The following is a 12,126-nucleotide window of genomic DNA, read 5'->3' as shown; positions in this document are numbered from 1 at the left end:
ACCTGGGCTCTGGATTCTCTCCCACAGCGCCCCACCCACAGCTGACCCCAACCCAGCCCAACGCCATGCCTCTACGCGCCCCCGCCCCCACACCAGCTCTGCAGCCGCCCAAAGATCCTGAAGACAGCGAGCCAGGGAGGCATCCCGCGGCCAGCCTGAACCACAGGTGGAATGGGAGAGGACGAAAGGACGGGGGAGAGGGGAGAACAGACCAGGCCCGAGGGCCTACCCCTCTCCCAGCAGGGTCAGCGGTCCCGACGATGGAAGGGACCTGTTGCCTGACCGTGACGTGCAGCTGGGCAGGTTGGTGGCCTTGGGGGCGCCATCCAAGGATCTCCCCACCCCCTACCCAGGCTGTGGGGAAGAAGTGAGTGGGAGCGCCGAGCGGCTGATGGATATTCATGAGGGGGTGGGCCGAGCGCCGGTATGTAAGGGGCGGGGCGGCCAGCCAGGCCAGCACTCAGCAGCGTGCCTGCCAGCATGGATGGCCTGCGTGGCATAGACAAAGCATCCTCCTCCCGAGAACCTCGACGACCCGGGACCGTGTTGACCGCGGGTTAGAGGGACCTGCTGCGCGCTTCCTTTGACGGCAACCCTTATCCTGGCGTCGGGCTAAGAGAAGAGCTGGGCCGGGTGCAGGTGTGGTTTCAAAATGAGAGGAAGCAGCGAAGGCGTGCTGGACTTGGGCCCCCTGCGGCAGGAGAGCTGGTGGGACCGGGCGACCGGCGCCAGCGCACGCCCATTTCGGGGCCACAGCCGAGATCCTCCTGCGGGCCTTCGAGCGGAATCGCTTCCCCGGCATGGTGACCAGGGAAGAGCTGGCCAGACGCACGGGCCTCCCCGAGGGCCGAATCCAGGTGTGGTTCCAGAACCGCAGGGCCTGCCACCCGCAGCAGTAGAGCCGAAGCTCAGGCGGAGCCTTGCCTTGCCTTGAACGAGGCCCCAGGGCTGCTCCTGTTCCAGGCTGCGGCCCCTGCAGCTGCAGCGGGGTGTTACCGCCGGCCCCTCCCGCACCCCGGGCCCGCCATCCCCACTCCCACCCCCCCACCCCACCCCCCGTCCCTGCAGGCCCCCTGTTGGTCGCGGGAGCCTGGCAGCCATGCCCGGGGGCGTCACGCCCAGCCAGGCCATGCCTGGGTGGCAGCCCTGGGCTCCCCCTCTGAGCCTTCCGGTCCCTGGGGCGCCATGGCCCAGGGGAGCGGTGGGGCTCTCCCCTACGCAGGCCCCGTGGTGGTCCCCACACCAAGGAAGGTGCGGGATGCCCAGGGGCAATGTGGGCCCTCTTCTTCCTGCTGCTGCCCTCTGGAGACCCCGCAGGGCCCGCACCTGCGACCTGCCTGCCAGCAGCCCAGGCCGGCTCTGGGTCCCTGGCAGCGGGGCCAACCCCGGGCCCCAGGGTCAGATGTGGTGCTGGGCACCCGCGCCACAGGCAGACGCCTCACCCTCCCCTGCCCAGGTCTTCCCGGGGTAGCTGCAGCCGGCTGTGAGGTGGGTCCTCAGGCAGCCCCAGAGCCGCCTCTCAGTGAGGACAAATACCAGGCTCGTCTGGAGCTGCTGCAGGCCTCCCCACAGCGGCAGGTCTAGGGGATACTGGGCGACGTGCCTTTGGGCCCAGGGAGCCTCCCTCCCGACAGAAACATCCCAGACCCAATGAGGATGCGGTGGGGGTAGCTCACTTGTGATAAGACTCATCATAGATCTTCCTATCACTATATTCCTTTCTCTGGTTCACTGATGATGATCTTGATCCTCTATATCGCCAGGTAGGTAAAAGATTCTAGAATCTGAGCTTCCTAAGAAATCTGATATGCCTGCAGGTCCAGTACCAGATATGATGAATTCTTATTGCAGTGTTCTTGTCATTTGGAAGACCCATTTGGAAGTACATCAGTGATAAAATCTCTGTTTCCTTGAGAGCTCTCCTTTGGTATGCATTGGTAAGTTATTGCTCTACCTCCTGCTCAAGCATACTTGCTCCCAACAAGCAAAGTTTTAAGACTTTGTACTTGGAAGAAATACCTTGGGAGCTGTGTAAGTGCAGACTCCTGTGCCTACCTGGAGCTTAACAAGATCCACCTGATTCTGATCTAGGTACTTCTCAGACCATACTGAGGTACTACAAAATAAGGAAAGTCTCACTCCCTTCCAGGGAGCCAGAAATAACCAACACACCATGGCTCGTAATTAAATTTGAGACCCTTTTCTGATACTTTTGATGGGCAGCTAAGAAATTGAAATTCTCTTATACTTGATAATAGTCCACATCTCATGGTGATTCACGTGTTCTTCCTTTTTATTACTGGTCATTTTCTCTCCATGATGCTCTGTCTCTCCCTTTCCTTTGCTCAATGATGATCATTTTTGCTTTAATAAAGCACCTTCTTTTAATTCTTGTTTTTGTATATGAGGTCAGGCTTGACTATCTCAGCCTCTCCTGATCCATTCCCTCCTTTCTGATTAGAATCCTGTCAGGTCTCACCTTACAAACTTAAAATCTGACAACTGTGTGTGGGTTTTTTTCAGATGCAGGCATTGGTCTTTTCACAGGTGTCATTTCTTGCCAGGTCCAAGCTAATGTAGTCAGTCCTCTGCAAGTGTAAATGATTTCCTTGAGAACAGAGTGGGGTAATAGTGAACTTTGAGCTGTAAAGTTGATGTGTATGTCTTTCTGGGAAATGAAGGGAATTCCAATGGGGACCTCATGAGCCTCATTTTCTTACCCTGCTTTTTGTTTCAGTTTTTGTTTTGGTCTCTGCCTACTTGAAAATTATCCAGATATTGATAGTGTCCAAACTATATATATTTCTCCATAAATGGGAAGACTTCATTCCTGTCCTCTACTCTGAATAAGGGTTGCATTTCTGGTCCTAAACCAATATTTTCCTAGAGAAGCCCCTTCAACCTCCTTGTCTTTGGAAATGCCACATTCTCTTTTTAGAACACTGTATTCTAACATATTGGAAATGATTTTCAGATGTGGAAGGCTCACTCAGGCATTGTTTCAACCCCGCAGGAACTTTTGAACTCTGTATGAGATTCTGATGTTTAATGTTTTTCTTCTTTCTGCAAGAAAGCAGTCTCCCAGGCAGGCCTGCAACATCTTGATTCTGCACATCTCCTCAGCTTCTTGTGGTAAATTGAGCCCAGAGTGACTCTGGACTAGAGTGTCATGCTGTCAGCTTTTTCATTTAAAAACATCATTGAAATTGCATGTTATGCTTCTCTCATTCTCAGGATATCTATAGCTATAAGCAACATTTACTTAGTCATTTTCTTTTTTTAACCTCTTATTGAATGAATAGAAACTTCGTGTATTTATCAAGTACAATTTTAAGAATACAGAGAATCTTCCCACCATGTCTAACCTCCCACCCCCACTCCCACCCCTCTTCTTCCTCTCTATTATCAGTTTTATTTATCCTAAGATCTATTTTCAATTAACTTTATACAAAGAAGATTAAGTCTATAGTAAGTCAAGAGTTCGCCAATTTGTATGATAAAACAGAAAAGTCAAAGAAAAGTGAATAAAGAAACTTTCTCTACAGTCAAGACAGGGCTGTTCAAAGTCATTGCATCTCAGGAGATGGGAGGGTTGAGGATGGGAGGGAAGTTATGGGGGAGAAAAAGTCACTGTAATCCAAAAGCTGTACTTTGGCAATTTATATTAAATAAAAGTTAAAAAAAGGAATACAACAAATAAGTGAGCTAGGAGATATCAGGTGATATCACTATGGAGTTTTTCAAGTAAAGAATTGTGGTGGTACTGAAAATTGTTTATTATATGCATGTAATAAAATAGTTTCTTCTGTATACAAAGGTAATTGAAAATGAATCTTGATGCGAATGGAATGGGAGAGGGAGTGGGAGATGGGAGGGTTTCTGGTGGGAGGGAAGTTATGGGGGGAAAAGCCATTATAATCCATAATCTGTACTTTGGAAAATTTTATTTATTTTTTGACAGAGTGGACAGTGAGAGAGACAGAAAGGTCTTCCTTTATCATTGGTTCACCCTCCAGTGGCCACTGTGACTGGTGCACCACGCCAGTCTGAAGCCAGGAGCCAGGTGCTTCTCCTGGTCTCACATGCGGGTGCAGGGCCCCCAAGGATTGGGCCATCCTCTACTGCACTCCCGGGCCACAGCAGAGAGTTGGACTGGAAGAGGAACAACTGGGACAGAATCTGGCACCCCGCCTGGGATTAGAACCCGGTGTGCCGGTTCTGCAGGTGAGCCATGGCGCAAGCCAGGAAATTTATATTTACTAAATAAAAGGGCCGGCGCCGCGGCTCACTAGGCTAATCCTCTGCCTAGCAGCGCCGGCACACCGGGTTCTAGTCCCGGTTGGGGCGCCGGATTCTGTCCCTGTTGCCCCTCTTCCAGGCCAGCTCTCTGCTGTGGCCAGGGAGTACAGTGGAGGATGGCCCAGGTCCTTGGGCCCTGCACCCCATGGGAGACCAGGAAAAGCACCTGGCTCCTGGCTCCTGCCATCGGATCAGTGCGGTGCGCCGGCCGCAGCACGCCAGCCGCGGCGGCCATTGGAGGGTGAACCAACGGCAAAGGAAGACCTTTCTCTCTGTCTCTCTCTCTCACTGTCCACTCTGCCTGTCAAAAAAAAAAAAAAGTAAAAAAAGAAAAATACAGTTGACAATTTTGTAATTCAGTTCATTCAGATGAAACCTTAGTAATTACCATCAAAGCTTCTATTATCCAGTCAAGGCTTCTCCCACTTTTCAGAATTGCATGATATTATTATTAATATTATTATTAATATATTATTAATATATTAATATAATTATTAATTATATTAATTATTATTAATATAATAATATATTATATTATATATAATAATATATTAATAATAATTATAATAATTATAATATAATAATTATAATAATAATTAATAATAATTATAATAATAATATATTATATTATTAATATAATATATTATTATTAATAATAATATAATTATTAATTATGTTTTTTCATTCACTAGAACATATTACTCTCAAGCTTTACTAAAACTGAGAGAGTGCTTAGCAATAAAGAATATAAACATTTCTGCTCTAAATGAGATTACATTGCACATTTGATTTTGCAAATCAGCTAATATTAAAGAAATAAGGAAATGATTCATATTGTGCATAAATGCTTCCTATTAACACTTCTGTGGTCATGTTTCTAAGAGAAAACATAAATCATTAGAATTTGCAAACACTAAACAGACAAATTATGTCATTAAAACAAAAAACCAATTTTTTTCTTTTTAAAATTTCTATTTAAGGTATATAAATTTCATGTTTTTCATATAAACAGATTCAGGAACACAGTGATGCTTCCCAATCTATGTCCCTCCCACCCATGCTCCCGCCCTTCTTCCTCCTCCTCCTCCTAGTCGCACTCTTGATTTTTTTAAACTTTAATTTAATGAATATAAATTCCCCAAAGTACAGCTTATAGATTACAATGGCTTCTCCCCCCATAATTTCCCCCACCCACAACCCTCCCCTCTCCCACTAACTCTCCCTTTCCATTCACATCAAGATTCATTTTCAATTGCCATTATATACAGAAGATCAATTTAGTATATATTAAGTAAAGATTTCAAGAGTTTGCACCCACACAGAAACACAAAGTGAAAAATACTGTTTGAGTACTAGTTATAGCATTAAATCACAATGTACAGCACATTAAGGACAGAGATCCTACATGAGGAGTAAGTGCACAGTGACTCCTGTTGTTGACTTAACAAATTGACACTCTTGTTTATGGTGTCAGTAATCACCCTAGGCTCTTGTCATGAGTTGCCAAGGCTATGGAAGCCTTTTGAGTTTTCCGACTCTGATCTTATTTAGACAAGGTCGTAGTCAAAGTGGAAGTTCTCTCCTCCCTTCAGAGAAAGGTACCTCCTTCTTTGATGACCCGTTCTTTCCACTGGGATCTCACTCACAGAGATCTTTCATTTAGGGTTTCTTTTTTTTTTTTTTTTTTTTGCCAGAGTGTCTTGGCTTTCCATGCCTGAAATACTCTCATGGGCTTTTCAGCTGGAACCGAATGCCTTAAGGGTTGATTCTGAGGCCAGAGTGCTGTTTAGGACATCCGCCATTCTATGAGTCTGCTGTGTATCTTGCTTCCCATGTTGGATCGTTCTCTCACTTTTTTTTTTTTATTCTATCGGTTAGTATTTGCAGACACTAGTCTTGTTTATGTGATCCCTTTGACTTGTAGTCCTATCATTATGCTCAATTGTGAACAGAAATTGATCACTTGGACTAGTGAGATGGCATTGGTATATGCCACCTTGATGAGATTGAACTGGAATCCCCTGGCACATTTCTAACTCCACCATTTAGGGAAAGTCTGATTCAGCATGTCCCAAATTGTACATCTCCTCCATCTCTTATTCTCACTCTTATTTTTAACAGGGTTCAATTTTCAGTTAAGTTTCAACACTTAAGAATAACTGTGTATTAATTACAGAATTCAACCAATAGTATTAAGTAGAACAACCAAAAATACTAAAAGGGATAAAGTATTAAATTGTACATCAACAGTCAGGCAAGGACCGATCAAGTCACTGTTTCTCATAGTGTCCATTTCACTTCAACAGGTTTCCTTTTTGGTGCTCAGTTAGTTGTCACCAATCAGGGAGAACCTATGATATTTGCTCCATTGGGACTGGCTTATTTCACTCAGCATGATGTTTTCCAGATTCCTCCATTTTGTTGCAAATGACTGCATTTCGTTGTTTCTTACTGCGGTATAGTATTCTATACTATACAGTCTACTGTATAGTATATCCAGTCTACTGTTGATGGGCATTTGGGTTGGTTCCAGGTCTTAGCTATTGTGAATTGAGCTGCAATAAACATTAATGTGCAGACAGCTTTTTCGTTTGCCAATTTAATTTCCTTTGGGTGAATTCCAAGGAGTGGGATGGCTGGGTTGAATGGTAGGGTTATATTCAGGTTTCTGAGGAATCTCCAGACTGACTTCCATAGTGGCTTAACCAGTTTGCATTCCCACCAACAGTGGGTTAGTGTCCCTTTTTCCCCACATCCTCTCCAGCATCTGTTGTTGGTAGATTTCTGTATGTGAGCCATTCTAACCGGGGTGAGGTGAAACCTCATTGTGATTTTGATTTGCATTTCCCTGATTGCTAGTGATCTTGAACATTTTTTTCATGTGTCTGTTTGCCATTTGGATTTCCTCTTTTGAAAAATGTCTATTGAGGTCCTTGGCCCATCTCTTAAGTGGGTTGTTTGTTTTGATGTTGTGGAGTTTCTTGATTTCTTTGTAGATTCTGGTTATCAACGCTTTATCTGTAGCATAGTTTGTAAATATTTTTCCCATTCTGTCAGTTGCCTGTTCACTTTCCTGACTGTTTCTTTTGCAGTACATAAACTTCTCAATTTGATGCAATCCCAATAGTTAATTTTGGCTTTGATTGTTTGTGTCTCTGGGGTCTTTTCCAAGAAGCCTTTGCCAGTGCCAATATCTTGAAGGGTTTCTCCAATGTTCTCTAATAATTTGATGGTGTTGGGTCATAGATTTAGGTCTTTAATCCACGTTGAGTGGATTTTTGTGTAAGGTGTAAAGTAGGGGTCTTGCTTCATGATTCTGCACGTGGAAATCCAATTTTCCCAGCACCATTTATTGAATAGATTGTCCTTGCTCCAGGGATTGGTTTTAGATCCTTGATCAAATATAAGTTGGCTGTAGATGTTTGGGTTGATTTCTGGTGTTTTAATTTTGTTCCATTGGTCTATCCATCTGTTTCTGTACCAGTACCATGCTGTTTTGATTACAACTGCCCTGTAGTATGTCCTGAAATCTGGTATTGTGATGCCTCCAGCTTTGTTTTTGTTGTACAAGATTGCTTTAGCTATTTGAGGTCTCCTACATCTCCATATGAATTTCAGCATCATTTTTTCCAGATCTGAGAAGAATGTCTTTGGTATCTTGATTGGGATTGCATTGAATCTATAAATTGCTTTTGGGAGAATGGACATTTTGATGATATTGATTCTTCCAATCCATGAACATGGAAAATTTTTCCATTTTTTGGTATCCTCTTCTATTTCTTTCTTTAAGGTTTTGTAATTTTCATCGTAGAGATCCTTAATGTCCTTGGTTAAGTTTATTCCAAGGTATTTGATTGTTTTTGTAGCTGTTGTGAATGGGATTGATCTTAGCAATTCTTTTTTATTGCCTGAGTGTACAAAGGCTGTTGATTTTTGTGCATTGATTTTATACCCTGCTACTTTGCCAAAATCTTCTATGAGTTCCAATAGTCTCTTAGTGGAGTTCTTTGGATCCCCTAAATAAAGAATCATATCATCTGCAAAGAGGGATAGTTTGAGTTCTTCCTTCCCAATTTGTATCCCTTTAATTTCTTTTTCTTGCCTAATAGGTCTGGCTAAAACTTCCAGAACTATGTTGAAGAGCAGTGGTGAGAGTGGGCATCCCTGTCTGTTACCAGATCTCAGTGGAAATGCTTCCAACTTTTCCCCATTCAATAGGATGTTGGCTGTGGGTTTTTCATAAATTGCTTTGATTGTATTAAGGAATGTTTCTTCTATATCCAGTTTGCTTAGAGTTTTCATCATGAAAAGGTGTTGAATTTTATCGAATGCTTTCTCTGCATCTATTGAGATAATCATATGGTTTTTCTTCTGCAGTTTAATGTGGTGTATCACATTGATTGATTTGCGAACATTGAACCTTCCCTGCATATCAGAGATAAATCCCGCTTGGTCTGGGTGGCTGATTTTTCTGATGTGTTGTTGTATTCTATTGGCGAGAATTTTATTGAGGATTTTTGCATCTATATTCATCAGGGATATTGGTCTGTAATTTTCTTTCAATGCTGCATCTTTCTCTGGCTTATGGATTAAAGTGATGCTGGCTTCATAGAAAGAATTTGGGAGGATTCCACCTTTTTTGATTGGTCTGAATAGTTTGAGAAGAAACTGAGTTAATTCTTCTTTTAATGTCTGATAGAATTCAGCAGTGAATCCATCTGGTCCTGGGCTTTTCTTTGTTGGAGGGCCTTTATTACTGTTCAATTTCTGTCTCAGTGATGGGTCTATTTAGGTTTTCTATGTTTCATGGTTCAAGAAGGAGAAAGGAAATAATTAAAATCAGAGAAGAAATCAACAGGATTGAATTCTTCTTGTAACTCATTACCCTCTGATTTACCAATAAAAGTCCTGTTCTAAGGCTTTGATCCACGGCTTCTTGAGCCATTAGCGCCTGTGCAGCTTGTCCTGTTATATTGTTTAACTGGCTAACAGACCTGACTTGTGTTACAGCAAGGGTGACTGCAGCAGCGCTAGCCACCACCGCCGCAGTGCTGGTGGTTACCAATGCTGCTGTGATTCCAAAATCTCGTCGGGAGCGTAACATTGCAGCAAAATCCTTGGGGCTAACTCTGACTGGAACGGGAAACCAGGTGGGGACTCGTATGACCACGCCAACACCATTGCCATTCCAGCACTGAGTGATATTGCCGGAGGAGCAAGAGTTGTTATTGGTGGAAAAACAAACATACCACAGAAAAGGGGGCTCAACACACGTTTCCGCCGTGTAATTAGGGGATACATGGGAGTGGCTGAGATTCATGGGCTTAAAGGTCCGACCGTTATTGTATCCCCAGGTGCCATTGGACCAAGAGAAATATCTTAAAAACAGCAGCGGTGTAGCATCAAAACATGCACCTGCACTATTGCAGACAACAAAAGGGTCCCATACACTACCCTTGTGGTACAAGCTTTTATATGTGGTAGCATTAGAATGAGGAGAGGAAAGATAAGAATAGGTGCCGGTATAGAAATTATGCCACCAGCCCTGATAGCCCATCTCGTGGGTTGTAAAAAATCCTGCTGGCCGGCGCCGTGGCTCACTAGGCTAATCCTCTGCCTAGCGGCGCCGGCACACCGGGTTCTAGTCCCGGTCGGGGCGCCGAATTCTGTCCCGGTTGCCCCTCTTCCAGGCCAGCTCTCTGCTGTGGCCAGGGAGTACAGTGGAGGATGGCCCAAGTGCTTGGGCCCTGCACCCCATGGGAAACCAGGAAAAGCACCTGGCTCCTGGCTCCTGCCATCAGATCAGCGCGGTGCGCCGGCCGCAGCGCGCCGGCCGCGGCGACCATTGGAGGGTGAACCAACGGCAAAGGAAGACCTCTCTGTCTCTCTCTCTCACTGTCCACTCTGCCTGTCAAAAAAAAAAAAAAATCCTTCTGCTAACCAATGATGATTATAACCACTCTGATAGGATGTGAATTTGGGCCGCGAGCTTTCTATTCTTGGTCTGCACTGTGGCAACGTGCGGATCAGGGGAGTGCGAGCAGTCCAGGACCTGCGAGTCAGAATGGAGCCAGATGAGTAGGCCACAAAGGTACTGTTTGGTCCTGACGGCCAAAGCAACTCTGTCAGGGTTTGATTGGTTAAAACGATACAGGGTGTAGTACAATTTTCCTCATCAATACCCCTTGTAACTTGAAAGCAAAGGGATCCATCAAGGGAAATGGTTAAATTCAGCTGTTCCATCTTTGAAGAAAATTTAGTTAAGTTGGGTACCCCGAATTGCAACACGGACTCATTGTTAGCAAAAAATACAGGAAGCAACTTGAAAGTATTGCTTACAGGTAAAGGCCATGGTAACGTGCGAAGCAGACCCCAATACGTACCCTCCTCCTGGCATTTTACAACACTGCTAAATGTTATAATGCAAAAAATTCTAAACAGCATGACTAGTCCTATTTTTATAAATCACAATTATCAACAATGAGTAATCAATCAATACTCCCAATAAGCCACTAACACAAGCCAAAAACAAAACTAACAAAAGCACAAGTAACAATCTTTTCGTAGTCTTCACTCGGTCTCTGCTATAACTGGGTCTTGGGCCTCCTTCGCTGTTTCTCCCAGGGGTTGTTGCGTATGGCTGTTTTCGGTGTCCTCTGTTGTGTGGTGTTCATTGTGGTTTCCTGCTAGGAGTCGGATTCGTCTCTCTGGGGTCCAAATGGGTTGTGTAGCTCCCTGTGGAAAAAAACAAGCAACACCTCATACCCTCTGTAACAGAGGGAATGGGCCTTTCCATTTGTTATCCTGTAAATCCTTCCACATGATCCATTGTGTCTGCCCCTTGTCATTTAAAGAGTCATGCAGTTCTGCAGGCATCTTTCCATTTTTCTTTTTGTTTAAAAAATTTATAGTATAAAGGGCTAAGGCCAAAGCATCCTTATTGGACACTGCATATTCCCCTATTCCCCCTTTTTGTTTATTAATAAAATTTTTCAAATACAAGTGGGTGCGTTCTATAATAGCTTGACCTTGAGGGTTATAAGGTATGCCCGTAATGTGGATGATGCCAAATTCTTTTACAAAGGTGGCAAACTGAGCCGAAGTGTATGCTGGCCCATTGTCAGTTTTTAAAATTTGGGGGACACCCCAAGCTGCAAAAGACTGTAGGCAATGTTGAATAACTTGTTGAGTGCCTTCCTTGTGAAGGGCCGTGGCCATAACCACGTCCGAGTACGTGTCCACTGTAACGCAGCTCTGACGGCCAAAAGAGGGAATGTGTGTGACATCCATCTGCCAGATGTGACAGGGTTTAAGGCCACGTGGGTTGGCCCCAGCGGGTATTTTGGGAACTATATTAACTACGCATTTTTCACAAGCCTTAACAATATTTTCTGCCTCTTTGCAGGGAATATGGTACTTCATGCTTAAAGTGGTACTATTTACATGCCAATTGGAATGATATTGTTTGGCCTGTTCAACACTTGTACAGACAAGCAAAAAACGTGAATAATGATCGGCCAAAGCATTGCCCCGACTAAGTGACCCAGGTAAATTTGAATGAGCTCGAATATGGTCTATAAAAATGGGGTAATTTCACAGTGTTAGCAAAGTTTGAAGTTTTTCTAAATAGGGATAAACAGTGGATAATTTGGAAACATTGCATGCCTGGTCAAGCAATTTTACTACATTTACTACATAAGCACTATCTGAAAGTATATTTAGTGGACCTTGTTTCTTTGTTAAAACCAAAGCAATAATGGCTAATTCTGCATGTTGGGGAGAGGGAGAGGCAGCCAAAACAAAATATCGTTGATTGCCAATTACTGC

General features: G+C 44.3%; 1 long non-coding RNA gene across 2 annotated transcripts in view; it reads left to right on the top strand.

The window, feature by feature from the left end:
* The window catches only part of LOC138843443 (uncharacterized), a 105,869-nt gene that overhangs the window by 88,682 nt on the left and 5,061 nt on the right, over positions 1-12,126 (top strand). For both annotated transcript variants that reach the window (XR_011378146.1, XR_011378145.1), the window contains one exon: positions 11,705-11,846. This is a non-coding gene — a long non-coding RNA (uncharacterized lncRNA). The remainder of the gene's footprint in view (positions 1-11,704; positions 11,847-12,126) is intronic.

This window comes from Oryctolagus cuniculus, chromosome 8 (genome assembly GCF_964237555.1).
Source record: "Oryctolagus cuniculus chromosome 8, mOryCun1.1, whole genome shotgun sequence".
Lineage (NCBI taxonomy): Eukaryota > Metazoa > Chordata > Mammalia > Lagomorpha > Leporidae > Oryctolagus > Oryctolagus cuniculus.
This window is presented reverse-complemented; position numbering and strand designations above follow the sequence as displayed.